The sequence below is a fragment of the Sparus aurata genome, chromosome 22, assembly GCF_900880675.1.
Source record: "Sparus aurata chromosome 22, fSpaAur1.1, whole genome shotgun sequence".
NCBI classification, from domain to species: Eukaryota; Metazoa; Chordata; class Actinopteri; order Spariformes; family Sparidae; genus Sparus; species Sparus aurata.
The window spans coordinates 13499279-13513217 of record NC_044208.1 but is presented as its reverse complement, the minus strand read 5'-3'; the positions used below and the strand labels follow the sequence as shown (position 1 = coordinate 13513217).

The following is a 13939-nucleotide window of genomic DNA, read 5'->3' as shown; positions in this document are numbered from 1 at the left end:
TTTCATTCAAAATGATTCGTTACAAAGTGAATTTGTGGTCAGTATTACGACTTCCATGTTATTTAAATGGAAGGCACTTATAATGCCATGTAAACCGAAAGATAAAATGTCACAACATACCATGAGGTCCAGGTGGGGCAGCATGTACGTGTGCAATATGAGGAGCCTCTCCGTCATCAGTGTCACCATCACCTACTGACATGCCCTCTGAATCACTAGATGAAGTACCTGAAGTAGTAAAAACAATAACATTACGCCCATAGACTGTATGTGGACAGATTAGTGTCACACATTTTCCTTTGTCTTTTCATAATGTTTTGTATTGAGATTTAAAGAATAGATTTTCTATGTTTTTTTAATTTAAGTATGAGAGTACACAACAACTTCAGGTAACTGTTCATGAATGACACATGTGGACATAACAGAATTTGACTTACCATGCTTAGCAGGTGGAGCTCCAGACACTGCAGGATCACACGTCTTTCACTTTCTCCTCCTCTGGCTGTGGCTGGTCAGCTGTGGGAATACACAGATATCTGAGAAATCTGAGACATCAATAGGCTTTTTTATACTCACACGATCATGCATACATACATACATAAATACATACGTACGTGTGTGTGTGTGTATTTATGTATAATGCACATTGTAATATTGTTCTTCTGTCTTTTACAACTGTTTTAACTATTGTTCTTGTGTAGTGATGTTTCAGACTGTTGTAATTGTATAACTGGAGTGACAACCAACTTGAATGTGAGCCTACATGGTAAATTCAAACTATCCAAGCATGACCTACCATCCTGTGCAGGGGGAGCTGGCTGCTCTTTGTCACTGCTGCTGTACCTCGGCTGCTGAGTTGCCTGGGCCTTTTCACTGCTGCTGGTTGTAGCTGTGGCTGGCTCTGACTCTTTTCTTTTTTTTAAGAAGAAGCTCTGAATGTCTCTGCTTCTCTTCATGATAAGTCTCTTGCCCTGGGGGAAATGTAATTCAGTCACTCATTCAGTCAGTCAATTCACTTTGAAGTAAAAGTTATAACTACAAACATCAAGCAGGATCATTGTCAAATTGGGTTAGAATCAGTGTGCAAAATACAGGTGTTTGTGGGGCTCTGGAACCCCTTAAATAACAGCTTTGACTCGATTAAAAAGTCAAAAAGAAAGAAAAAAATTATGTCAATTTACAGTGTCTACAAAGGTTTATTTTTACATAACTACGACATCTTCGATCACTTTTAATATCACAGTTAACACATATTGCATTTCAAGCATTTGCATGCAATTTGCTCTGCCTCTGCCTATTTCAACGTCTAAAAATATGTGAACTGTGAAGTCCTTTATCACCAAGAGAAAAAAGTCTTTTAACAGCCCTAAATCACAGAGCAAATAAATAAATCCCAGCTTGTTCTTGTGTTATAGCTACTTAAATCTAGACTGTCACACTATATTTCACACACTGGTTGGTCAAAAATATAACATTAGCTCTACTGAACACACACATTTGCAAAAAACACCCTAGGTCTTAAGTCCAGAAAACAGCATTTCATATTTCATGGCAGTATCCAAATAACAATAATAAAAAAACGCTAACTTTAACATTAAATGCTAACTTTTTTGCAGGCTGCTAAGCTAGCTAATGTAGTGCAGTGTAGTTCGCCTTTTAGCTGCTACTTAGTGCTAACGTTAGATAAAGTTTTCCTACACATTCAGAGGGAACTACAACATAACTAAACATTAAATTACCATACCTCTCAATCAACAGATTTCCGAGTTTTTCTCCAGCAGCTGACGATGTTGTCACTGTGACCGTCCTGTTGACCAGACCAGCTGCAGATGCTCATCTCTCATGGCTCACCTATCAGACCTGCATGTCCATTGGCCAAACATCCGCTGAGCAGAATTCAGCTCTCACAGCCTCAGTACGACCATTACTGTGTTAGTTAAAAATGTAAAACTGTCCCGAAATCAGCTGATCAGCTATCATCGTTGTTTGACAGCATTTCTCTTCTTTCTTGTGTTGACGAACTTGACCAACTACCTATCAGATCTGGGGTGGCCACAGGGGTGGCCAATGAGTTTTCAGGGGAGGCCCCGGCCACCCCAGGCCACCCCCCAGAATCGCCATTGCACCTTGAGTGTAAACCATGACTCCCCAACATCTTTAACAATTTGCTTTGTTACGATCGTGCTCATCAGTTCAATGATGTGACTTTGAATATCATATGATGTGTAAGTTGCGTTTTTTGGAATTGTACTGAAAGCCTTTGCTAGCTCCTGGTTTTGCTTCAGTGTGTAATCAAACAGTGAGAGAAACAGTCCGCTGCCCGCTTCATCTCTGCTATAGACTGAATCCACGTCACCCCGAAGTGGCAGTTCCTTTGAGACGAGAATTTCAATTATGTCTACAATTGCAGACACAGACAGGTGGTTTCGCGGAGGCTGATCAGAGTTAACCATGGTTGAAATTTCACTGCTTGTGTTGCATCGCATTTCCTTCTCTTTCCAGCTAGCCATGCATGCTTGGTGCTCTATGCTGTTACTATGCCTGCTAAATCCCTTTGCCTTATCATTAGCATGCTTCCAATTAGTATACCCAGTTCTTGTGAAAACGGAGTCACTCCCTCCAAATTTCCTGCAGGGAAAAGAAAAGGCAGCGTCCGCTTGCTGCGAATATTCAAGCCAGTCCCTCTCATTGTACCAATTAGGCGAAAACGACCGGCGCCGGCTGGCCGGTGGGCAGTTCACTCTCCTCCCTGTGCCGCTGAATGCACGGCTCCTTCCCCGAATTTGGCCTCGGCAGGTGCTACTCAGTTTCTCCGGTTCTTCTGTTGCTGCTGCCAGGTGGCAGGGACGCCGACGGTGTAGTTTTTGGCTTTTTCAGCCATTTGCGAATGTCCATTGCGAATGAAAATATAGCTGCTGGCTACTCCTTGCAGCGGGATGATGCACTGACGACATACCGTAAGGTGCGTGATGGGTTCACCACTGCAAACTCGGAATTTGAATTACCAAAACTGGTCATTATGGTTTTAGCAAGTCAGTGGAGTTTTGGGTTGTTTTGAAAACATCATAGCCTCTTGACGCAGGGACTGCGTCCACATCACCTCTACATCTCACAGTGCTCACTTTGCTGTCTGTGACACCAGTTTATTTTTTGGTTCTGACAAACAAGCTGTGGAAAGGTGAGAAGTCAATTTACCCTGATGTTACTTTAATAGATTTAATAAACTTTTTAATAAAAGTCTTTTAGATGAGCTTTGACACTGGTGAGTGAAGGCAGTGAATGATTCTGGATGGGGCCACTGTGATTCGTTCCTCAGGATGAAGGGTGTTATGATCTTTCTGGTGTTGACGCTGGTCGTCATCTTGGCTGAAGCCCAGCAGTATGGTCCTATTAGCGGTCGTGGGAACACAGGAACAACTGGAGGTAAGTCACAAGTGTTCATGCATACTGAGTTGATGTTAACAGACTGACCTCTGATTTATACAAACAGCAGGATACGTTAGTCTGAGACGAAAAGATTTTCAAATGTGATAATAGTATACTGATGTTTATTTAACTGATTTTTATTTTTTTATCCCTTAAGGTCTCCACTTTGGAGGGTAAGTACACTGAATATTTTCTGTTGATTTCAAACAGACAAATGAAAAAATAAAGACTTTGTGAAATACCTCAAACCTATCAAACATAGCAAGCATCAATATTAACCAGATCCCAAGTTGATGTCTTAAACTACCTTATTTTGTCCAACCCATTTAAGTTCATGATGATATAATAGAGGGTAAAGAAGCAAGTTGACACATTTCAGAAGCTGGAATCGGTGAATTTCTGTCATTTTTGATTTAAAATTATTGCAAGTCATTCAATTATTCAAATATGTGTCTCTAAGACTCTGTTGACCGACCTATGTTGATAATATGACTAACTGATTTCTTTCTTTTGTTGCCCCCTTTCCTAACTTGGTATAGATGCAAAGTGACACGGCTCCCACACAGGCTTGGTGTTATTATCAATAGTGGAAACACAGGCACAACTGGAAGTAAGTCACAAGTGTTCACACAAACTGAGTTGATGTTAACAGATTAACCTCTGATTTACATAAACAGCAGGCTACTTAAGACTGAGATCAACAAATCACACTTGACTGTACTAACTTACTACATACAATTTCATTTAGTTCTGTGTTTAGCTAAACTCTTTATTAATCCTGGTATCTCAGATAATAAACCTAAAACTAAGTAAAGAGAGCATCATTAATGTTCTAAATGCAAAGATTTTCAAATGTGATAATGATATCCTGATGTTTATTGAACTAACGTATCATTTTTTCCCTTTAGGCATCACAAATGAACCGTAAGTATTACTGAATATTTTCTGTTGGTTTCAAACAGACAAATAAGAGATATAAAAGACTTTGTGAGATACCTCAAACCTATCAAACATAGCAAGCATCAGTATTAATCAGATCCCGAGTTGATGTCTTCAAGAACCTTATTTTGTCCAACCCATTTAAATGCACGATGATACAGAGGGTAAAGAAGCAAGTCGACACATTTCAGAAGCTGGAATCAGAGAATTTCTGTCATTTTTATTTGAAAATTATTCAAAAATTATTCAATTATCAAAATATTTGTCAATTAAGATTCTGTTGATCAACCTCTGTTGATCATTCAACTACCTGATTTCTCTCTTTTTTTCCCTCCCTTCTCGAACTTGGTATAGATTCGAATGCAGATGCACATGTGGAACAACCCAAGGTGAAGTGGCCAGCTATAAATTGATGCAATACTATAAAGACTGACTCTGTTCTTAATTTTGAAGATATAGTTTGAGCTATATCTTTGTACTTTGCAAAACAAGAAATAATTGGATCAGTAAACATGAAGCTCTTGAGATGTAGTGATTTTAGTCACAGCTCCAGTTGATGTTGAAAAGAGTCAAATTGCTTGATAGTGAAAACTATCCTGCTGAATAAAGCTGCATTCCAAAAGACCATCTCTGTGTTGTGGTGTTATTTAAGTGAACACGTGCTTGTAATTTTACTGGTGATGATGATCAGAAACATTGTCTTCATTAAGTCAGAGGTAAAAGTTTATATTAAGTAGATTTAAATAATGAGTTGTGTTGGTGTTATCAGTTTATTAAATGAACATTCTTCCTATTCGATCAGTATATGAATATCTCCTTTGAATACGGCCAACAGTCAGGACATTCAAGTTACTATGAAGTGAAATGAGTAAAAAGAAATGAACTAATACCTAGAATTGATTAGCTGGAACCATCAAATGTGGGAAGAGCTTTAACAGTAAGAATGTATTTTTATCATCATCTTTTTTTTTTTTTTTAACAATATCTTTATTGACGTTTTCCAGATACATTGACATTACGCAGTGTTTGTGACAGGGAAAGTTCAGCGATTCTAAAAACCCTCCCTCCCAAACTAACCCTTGCCAGTCTTCACCCTTCCCATCCCTCCCCAGCTAGTCTATAGCTTATCCCATACAAAAAAAGATAAGAAAAAAAGTAATAAAAAAATATTTTAAAAAAAAATTAAGAAAGAAAATTAGATAAAAAATAAAGAGTAAATAAATACATAAATTAAAAAAAGATAAAGTGGTACAATAAATTTAAACAAAAATCAAATTAAATTAAAGCAGAAGTTTACAGTGCAGAGGGTTAGGGTTCAGGGCTGCCAAGTTTCAGAAAATGACAAGAGTGAGACTTTAGTCAGAAGATTGTTCGGCGTGAAAAAAATGTGGCCTTTTTTAACATCGATTTGACCTGTTTTAACGTTGATTTATTCCTTAAGACTGATGTCCTCACCTCCATGCCAGCGGCTCTCCCTGCACTGTGGCCTCCTAATGCTAATCTTAATTAACCAGAAATTAGAAATGAAAATTGTAACAAGAATTTTGACAAAAGATATTTATCAGGGTTCTTGCAGGTTTCAGTGAGTCAAATTTAAGACCTTTTTAAGACATTTTAAGACCATAAAAATTTAAGCCCTTCAGGATGCATTACCAAATTTATTTTTAAATCAAATGAATTCTGAAAGAATCATTTTATTACAATGAGTTCAGTCATTAACAGATAAGCAGGCAAAAAACAAACTTGCCTTCAAATAGAATATATTTAATTTCATATTAATTAAAAAGCGCACTGCAACTTACAAATGCAAGAAAAAGAAGCACACACTCACCCGCTCTCTCTCTCTCACACACTCACCCACGCTCTCTTTCTCTCACACACACAGGACAACGTCGAGTGGGTTTTAAATGTCGGTGCTGTTGTGTGTGAAAGATAGTTAGAGACGCAAAGACCCGCCTTACGTTGCTTCTGATTGGTTTATATTGCATGGTGCCTTCCGTGGTTGGTTAGATTTAGGCACAAAGGACTGATGGATTGGTCTGGGATTGGTTATCTCGGTCAGTCAATCAGAGTTACTCGAACTACGGCAAGCCGAGGACCAAAGATTATTATCATGAAAAAAAAAAAATATAGAGTATTGAATGGGGAAATATAAGCGTGAGAAATGTCAAGTGTGGCGTGTGGTGTGAGAATGGGTCAAATTGTGTGACTGTCACACTCAAAGCATGACGCTTGGCAGCTCTGCAAGTTACTGTGTGGTACTGTTTAATTCTCAGTCATCTGTTGTGTCCATCCAGTATTTGTCCTGGCCTAAGAGCCAGGTTATGACAGTACTGAGTAATCCTGTAACAATGTAGTAATCACCACTGAGTAGTCATGGGTCAGAACGTGATCATGTTTATGAGCCTGCCATCACAAGATAGTCTCCAGTTTACATTTTAACTTCAACTTCATTTTTGAAATAGCACCTTTCACACATGATTGCAGCCCAAAGTGCTTCATAGAGCAAAATTAAAGATAATAGACAACAATAATTCGATGAGTAAAAAAGCAGACAGATAAATAAATACAAAGGCATAGAAATAACAACAATTACAGTAAGTAAGAACAAGTATGGAGTAAGAAATACATTTGTATACAGCTAACAGTCAGGACTTAAGAATTAAGTAACATAAAATAAATAACATAAAAATAAAAAGAATAAAGAAAAAGAGCTAAATGACGAGGCACCCTAATTAAAAGTCGGCTAAAAAGATATGTCTTTAGATGTTGTTTAAAAATCTCCACACAGGTGGACGCCCTCAGATCCGGAGGCAGACAGTTCCAGAGACGAGGGCCACAGTGTCTGAAAGCTGACTCCCCTTATGTTTTCCCAGAAATCTTGGGGACAACCAAGAGGCCAGCTGCTGAGGATCTCAGGAACCTGCTGGGTGCATATCTATGAAGCATCTCAGAAAGATAGATGGTGCCAGGCCATTTAGTGATTTAAAAACTGGTAAAAGGATCTCCAAGACTAATGGGCATCAGTGCAGGGACTTTAAAATAGGCGTTGTATGTGTTCTCTGTGTTCTGGTCTTCGTCAGAACTTCGAACTAATTGTAAGTGGCCAATTGCTTTTCTAGACCAGACAGGAGTGCATTACAATAGTCCAACCTAAAGGTTATAAAGCATGCATCAGTGTTTCTGTGTAAGCCTGCGAGAGAAATGCTCTGACCTTGGCAATGTTTCTTAAGTGATACAAAGATATTGGTGACATTTCTGATGTGTGTGTCGAATCTCAGATCAGAGTCTAGGTTGAAGGCTTCTTGGTGTCAGGCACGTGCACTCATAAGGCCCAAGGGGTTTCTTGAGTCCCTGCCCTTTTTACCTCTTTTTAAAAAATGCCCTTTTTATGCGTTTTTTTTTTATGAATAAATACATTCCTGTTGTGCAAAGGGATGTCAAAAAACGACGGTATAAAAACACCACGTTATCTAACATACGCATTTCCTCGTAATATGGTGTTGTGTGAGTGTGTTGAGCCTCAAGCCACTTCTCTGTCCACTGCGGTTCCGCTCTGTCTCTCTCTATGAAGGGTCGCTACTTTCAAATTAAAAGCCCCCTGCTAAGAACCCAGTTCTAATCTCCAATGGGGCGCAATGTAAAACTCTTATTTTGAAGACAAAGAGAGAGAGAGAGAAGCCGCTGCCTCATCTTGAACTCCACAATGCATGTAGATGAGACATGACAGTGGAGCGACTTGAACCTTTGTGAGTGTTTTATTGCTTTTTAAGAATTGCAGCTGAATTGCATGACTTCCAAACCTCAGTATTATGATAATGAGAATAAACTCATGTTGACAATAATTTGTTGACACAAAAGAAATGGCAATTGCATTTCATTCACAGCTACACAGGATACACCGCTAAGTAGTTAGCTTTTTATAAGTACTTTGTTTATTTTACATTAATTAATCTACATATTGTGTTATTAACGTGCGCTGTGCGCGCGCACGTACTGCCCTTTTCTGACTTTGAGCCCCTGCCCCTCTATAATCATGTGCACATCCCTGCTTGTTGTGAAGGCCTAGTGACTTTAGGTGCACAGATACTTGCTCTCTCTGAGCTTTTGCCCCAAATATTATAACCTCTGTTTTCTCTTCATTCAGTTGGAGGAAGTTCTGAGACACCCATGTATATATGTCAGTTAAGCAGCTTAGTAAGCTATCCAGTGGGCTAATCAGGGGACACAGAAACATATAACTGGGTGTCATCTGCATAGCTGTGAAATTCAATGTTGTGCTTTCCAATGACATCATCAAGTGGCAGCATGTATAATTTAAAAAGGACTGGGCCTAGAATGGAACCTTGTGGGACCCCACAGGTTATAGCCATTTTCTCTGAGGAGAAACAACTGTGGCAATTTCCACCCACGCCCGTTTAACCAAAGCTAATTTGGATGGATTTCTCTTATCCCCATCTAATGCCACTTCTCGGTCTTTTACTGCCCTGACGAGAACGTCGGTCTCCTCGGCTGTGAACCGCTCCTGGCGTGCGCCTGGCAAATTTGCCATTATAATAGCAATGCGCCATGGAACAAGCGCGCCTGCTTTTAAAGGGAATGTGAGATGACGCTCTGATTGGTTTATTGCACGTTACGCCCAAACCACACCTATGAATAATGTAGCTACTTCAGACCAACCCATTTTAGATTTGCACCGGGCGCAAGAGTCATTTATCCCGCCGGCATAATAGCAACAGCGCCTGAGATCCGCCCACAAAACTACTTGCGCTTTGCGTTTGATACTTGCGTTTCAGATCGTTAAGATAGGGCCCAGGGATTGCATGTATGAAATACGCTTTGCCTGGGCAATAGCTATGGAGAAAAATCCGTCAATCAGCTGATCCCTTTTACGGATTTCTGACTCCATGCGGTGGAAATCATCCCGCAACTGTGAGTAAGATGTTATATTAGATAACAATATATTTAGATGTAGTGGACAAGTTACTGTGTGGTACTGTTTGTCTTTAAATGTGCTTGAGGAGGACGTAGCAGTAACCAGCCATATCACTACTGAGTAGTCATTGGTCAGAACGTGATCAAGTTCATGGGCCTGCCATCACAAGATGGTCTCTGGTTTAAATTTGATTTCAGAATTTACTGTTATGTTACAAGACTTAACAACAAACTTATGTGCTTTATATTTTTTTTAATTCTTAAAGAGGAAGCTGACCTTTTTACCTCTCACTTCTGAAATACCTTGTTTGTGTTTCAGTTGCTGATGAAACTGCTAAATCATTTCCTTAGTTAGGAAACGTCAAGAATTGTCATTACATTGCATTATATTACTATATTGTCGTTATTTTCATACCCGACCCAGGAATCCTAGAGGACCAATATTACACCTGAGAATGAGTAAGTCACGACTGTTCTTACAAACTGAGTTGATGTTAACAAATTGATCTTATTTACACAAACAGCAGGCTACTTTAGTCTGAGATCAAGAAATAACCCCCACTGTACTAAATTAACCAGTCAGAGGTCAGTGTTTGTATTAAGGGTTAGGGTTAGGGTTATTAGGGTCATTTGGTCTATAAAGCATCAGAACACGAGCTAAAATAACAGTTTTGTAAGAGCCAAGATGATAATTGTGGAAATGGAATTTGTACTGTTGGTTCTTTCCAAAATAGACTTGAAGACTTTCAAGGTATTAAAATGTTCCTTTTTGGCATTTTTGCCTGAAATTTGGCAAAATAGTAAGATATAAAATTCAGTGGTGACAGTTAATCTCTGCAGCTCAAGAATAGATTCAAGATTCAAAGTGTTTCTTGTCATATGCACAACGGAAACATGTTTCTCTGGACAATGACATTTGCCCTTGGCTGTCTGCAGTATGCCAACAATATGAAAAGAAATATATACAAACACAATATGCAAAGTAAAGTACTTTTGCAAGGCACAAAATGTGCTAAATAAGAAAAAGGAACAACAATGATAATAACAACAATAAAACAGTGCAAATCTGTGAGTGCAATTGTGCATATGCAAAATGTAAAATGTACACTTAGAACTGTTATGAAGCTGAGAACGTGATTGTAAACACCTCTGTTGTTAAGGAGTCTGATGGCACTGTGAAGAAAGAGCTTTTTTAGTCTGGTGGTCTTGGATTTAGCACTTCTGTACCTCCGGCCTGAGGGCAGAAGTGTGAACAGACCGTGCTGGGGGTGGGTGGGGTGTTTGAGGGTGGAGGCAGCTCTCCTGTGGACTCTGTGGTGGTAGATGCTCTGCAGAGAGGGCAGTGGAGTTCTGGTGATCTTCTCTGGAGTCTTTAACACTCTCTGCAGGCGTTTGCGGTCCACAGCAGAAGTGCTGCCATACCATACAGCCGGTCAAGATGCTCTCAGCAATGCATTTGTAGAAGTTGCTGTTGATCTCTGGTGACATGCCAAACTTCCTCAGCCTCCTCCGAAAAAACGCTGTTGGGCCCTCTTTACCAGCTGTGTGGTGCTGAGTCACCACGTGGGGTCATCACTCATGTGGACGCCCAGGTATTTAAAGCTGCTCACCCTCTCTAGTTCAAGCTCCCGGATAAACAGTGGCCGACGAGGTCTTCTCTTCTTCCTCATGTCCACTATCATCTCCTTCGTCTTGTCTGTGTTGAGGGTGAGGTTGTCGTCCTCACACCATGACACCAGACTGGCCACCTCCTTCCTGTAGGCAGCTTTGTCCCCACCAGTGATACATCCTATCACTGTGGTGTCGTACAAGACTGTAGGATGGTGTTGTCTGTCTTCGTGGGAGGCAACACAGTTTTAGGTGAACAGGGTGTAGAGGATGGGGCTGAGGACACATCCCTGTGGAGTACCAGTGTTTGTGATAATGCTGGCTGAAGTCCTGTTTCCAGTCCTGACAGACTGGGGTCTGCCAGTCAGAAAGTCTAGGAGCCAGTCACAGAGGGTGGGGTGCAGACCAAGTGTAGACAGTTTGTAAGTGAGTTTGTAGGGAATGACAGTATTGAAGGCAGAGCTGTAGTTCACAAAGTGCGTCCTGATGCAGGAGTTTTTGTTATCCAGGTGGGAGAGAGAATAGTGGAGAACAGCAGCTATAGCATATAAGGCGGACCTGTTGGGTTGGTAGGCATATTGCAGGGGATCCAGGGGGTCCAGTATGCTGCTCTGAATGTGGGTCAGCACCACTCTCTCGAAACATTTCATGATGATTGGAGTGAGTGCTACTGGTCTGTGACCACTGAGGCAGGTGATGACAGCTCTTTTGAGTGAACAGTGTTCCTCTGGAAAATACTGATTCAGCTATATCTTTGTGCTTTCCAAAGCAAGAAATAATTGGATGAATAAACATGAAGACCTTGAAATGTGTGTTGTGATCTCAGGAACAGCTCACATTGATTTAGAAACATGTTAAATTGTTTGATGTTGAAAACATTCCTGCTGAATAAAAAGTCTATCTCTGTTTTGTGCCTTTTGTTTTACATGATGATATTTTGCTGATCTACTAGATAAATAACTTCTTGTCTGAGCAAAAACATCACACATTGTCATTTTATTCATATAAACAGTTATAGGACAGAACTTCTAATGGTCACATTTTGTGAGGCCACAGAGCCGGGGAACGATAAGTGAAATGTCCCGTCATGACAAAGTGAGATTAGATCAACATCTTATCATCCATGGTCCGAACTAAATATTGCAAAACACATTAAGAAATACAGAATGACTGGATAAGATTATTCCATCTCCATCCTTATAAAGAGACGGGTAACTCACGACTGCTCAGCAGAGACACAGTGCTCACTTTGCTGTCTTTGACACCAGTTTTAATTTGGTTCTGACAAACAAGCTGTGGAAAGGTGAGAAGTCAATTGAATCCTGATGTTACTTTAATAAATGCAAAGTCTTTTAGATAAGATGTGCTGAGCTTTGACACTGTTGAATGAAGGCAGTGAATGATTATGGATGTGGCCACTGTGATTTGTTCCTCAGGATGAAGGGTGTTATGATCTTTCTGGTGTTGACGCTGGTCGTCATCATGGCTGAAGCCCAGACATATGGTGGTTTTCGCGATAGCGGGAACACAGGAGAAACTGGAGGTAAGTCACAAGTGTTCATACAAACTGAGTTGAGGTTAACAGATTGACCTCTGATTTACACAAACAGTGGGTCTGAAATCAATAAATCACACTTGACTGTACTAACTTACGACATAGAACTTCATTTAGTTCTGTATTTAACTTAAATCCTTATTAAGTCCTGCTATCTCAAATAATAGACCTAAAACTAAGTAAAGAGAGCATCATTAATGTCTACATGCAAAGAGTTTCAAATGTGATAGTAATATACTGATGATTATGTGACTCATTTTCATCTTTTTGTCCCATAAGGTCTCCACTTTGGAGGGTAAGTACACTGAAGGCTTTGTGAAATACCTCAAACCTATCAAACTTAGCAAGATAAGTATTAACAAGATCCCAAGTTGATGTCTTCAAGTTCCTTATTTTGTCCAACCCATTTAAATTCATGATGATATAATAGAGGGCAAAGAAGCAAGTTGACACCTTTCAGAAGCTGGATCAGTGAATTTCTGTCATTTTTGATTGAAGAACTTTTGCAAATGATTAAATTATTGTAATATTTATCAATTAAGATTTTGTTAATAATCTAGCTAACTGATATCTCTCTATTTTCTCCCTTCTCTAACTTGGTATAGAAGACGACGGGTGACATCCCGAGAAGTGGCCGAAGATAGACTCAGGCGATACTATGAAGACTGAGTCTTGATTTTGAAGATATAGTTTGAGCTATATCTTTGTGCTCTGCAAAGCAAGAAATAATTGGATGAGTAAACATGAAGCTCTTGAGATGTAGTGATTTTAATCACAGCTCCAATTGATGTTCAAAAAAGTAAAATTGCTTGATAGGGAAAACTATCCTGCTGAATAAAGCTGCATTCCAAAAGACCGTCTGTGTGTTGTGGTGTTATTTAAGTGAACATGTGCTTGTAATTTAGTTGGTGATGATGATCAAGAACATTGTTTTCATGAAGTCAGAGGTAAATGTTTAGATTAAGTATATTTAAATAATGAGTGTGTTGGTGTGATCAGTTTATTAAATGAAGTCTCTTCCTATTTCTTTCTCTTTCTGAATGTACTTGTGTCTCTGGTAAAGCAGCACTTTGGAAATGATTCAATTCTGACATTTCCTCCATCAACAGATGAATCATTTGGTCTATAAAGCATCAGAACAACAGTCAAAATAACAATTTTATAAGAGCCAAGATGATCATCATGTAAATGACATTTGTTCTGTTGGCTGTTTCCAAAACAGACAAAGATGTTCAAGGTACTATTTTGTAAAATGAGTTTAAAAAATCAGCTAATACCCACAAGTGAGTTACTGGAACCATCAAATGTTGGGAGGAACATTAGCAGTAAGAATGTATTTTTTATCATTATCTTTAAAAATCCCATTTTAAGAAAAATAGATTGTTGAGTCTTAATCCCAATTTGTCAAATACTGACACTTTTGGGGTGGAGGTCAACCCGATCCACAATCCCAGCGACAGTTCAAAGATAGATGTG

General features: G+C 39.4%; 1 long non-coding RNA gene across 1 annotated transcript; it reads left to right on the top strand.

The window, feature by feature from the left end:
- The first annotated feature begins 12095 nt into the window (after positions 1–12095).
- On the top strand, positions 12096–13319 carry LOC115574404 (uncharacterized). Its single transcript, XR_003982482.1, has 4 exons — positions 12096–12211; positions 12345–12451; positions 12743–12758; positions 13069–13319. It is a non-coding gene; the product is annotated as an uncharacterized LOC115574404 (long non-coding RNA).
- The last annotated feature ends 620 nt before the right edge of the window (positions 13320–13939 follow it).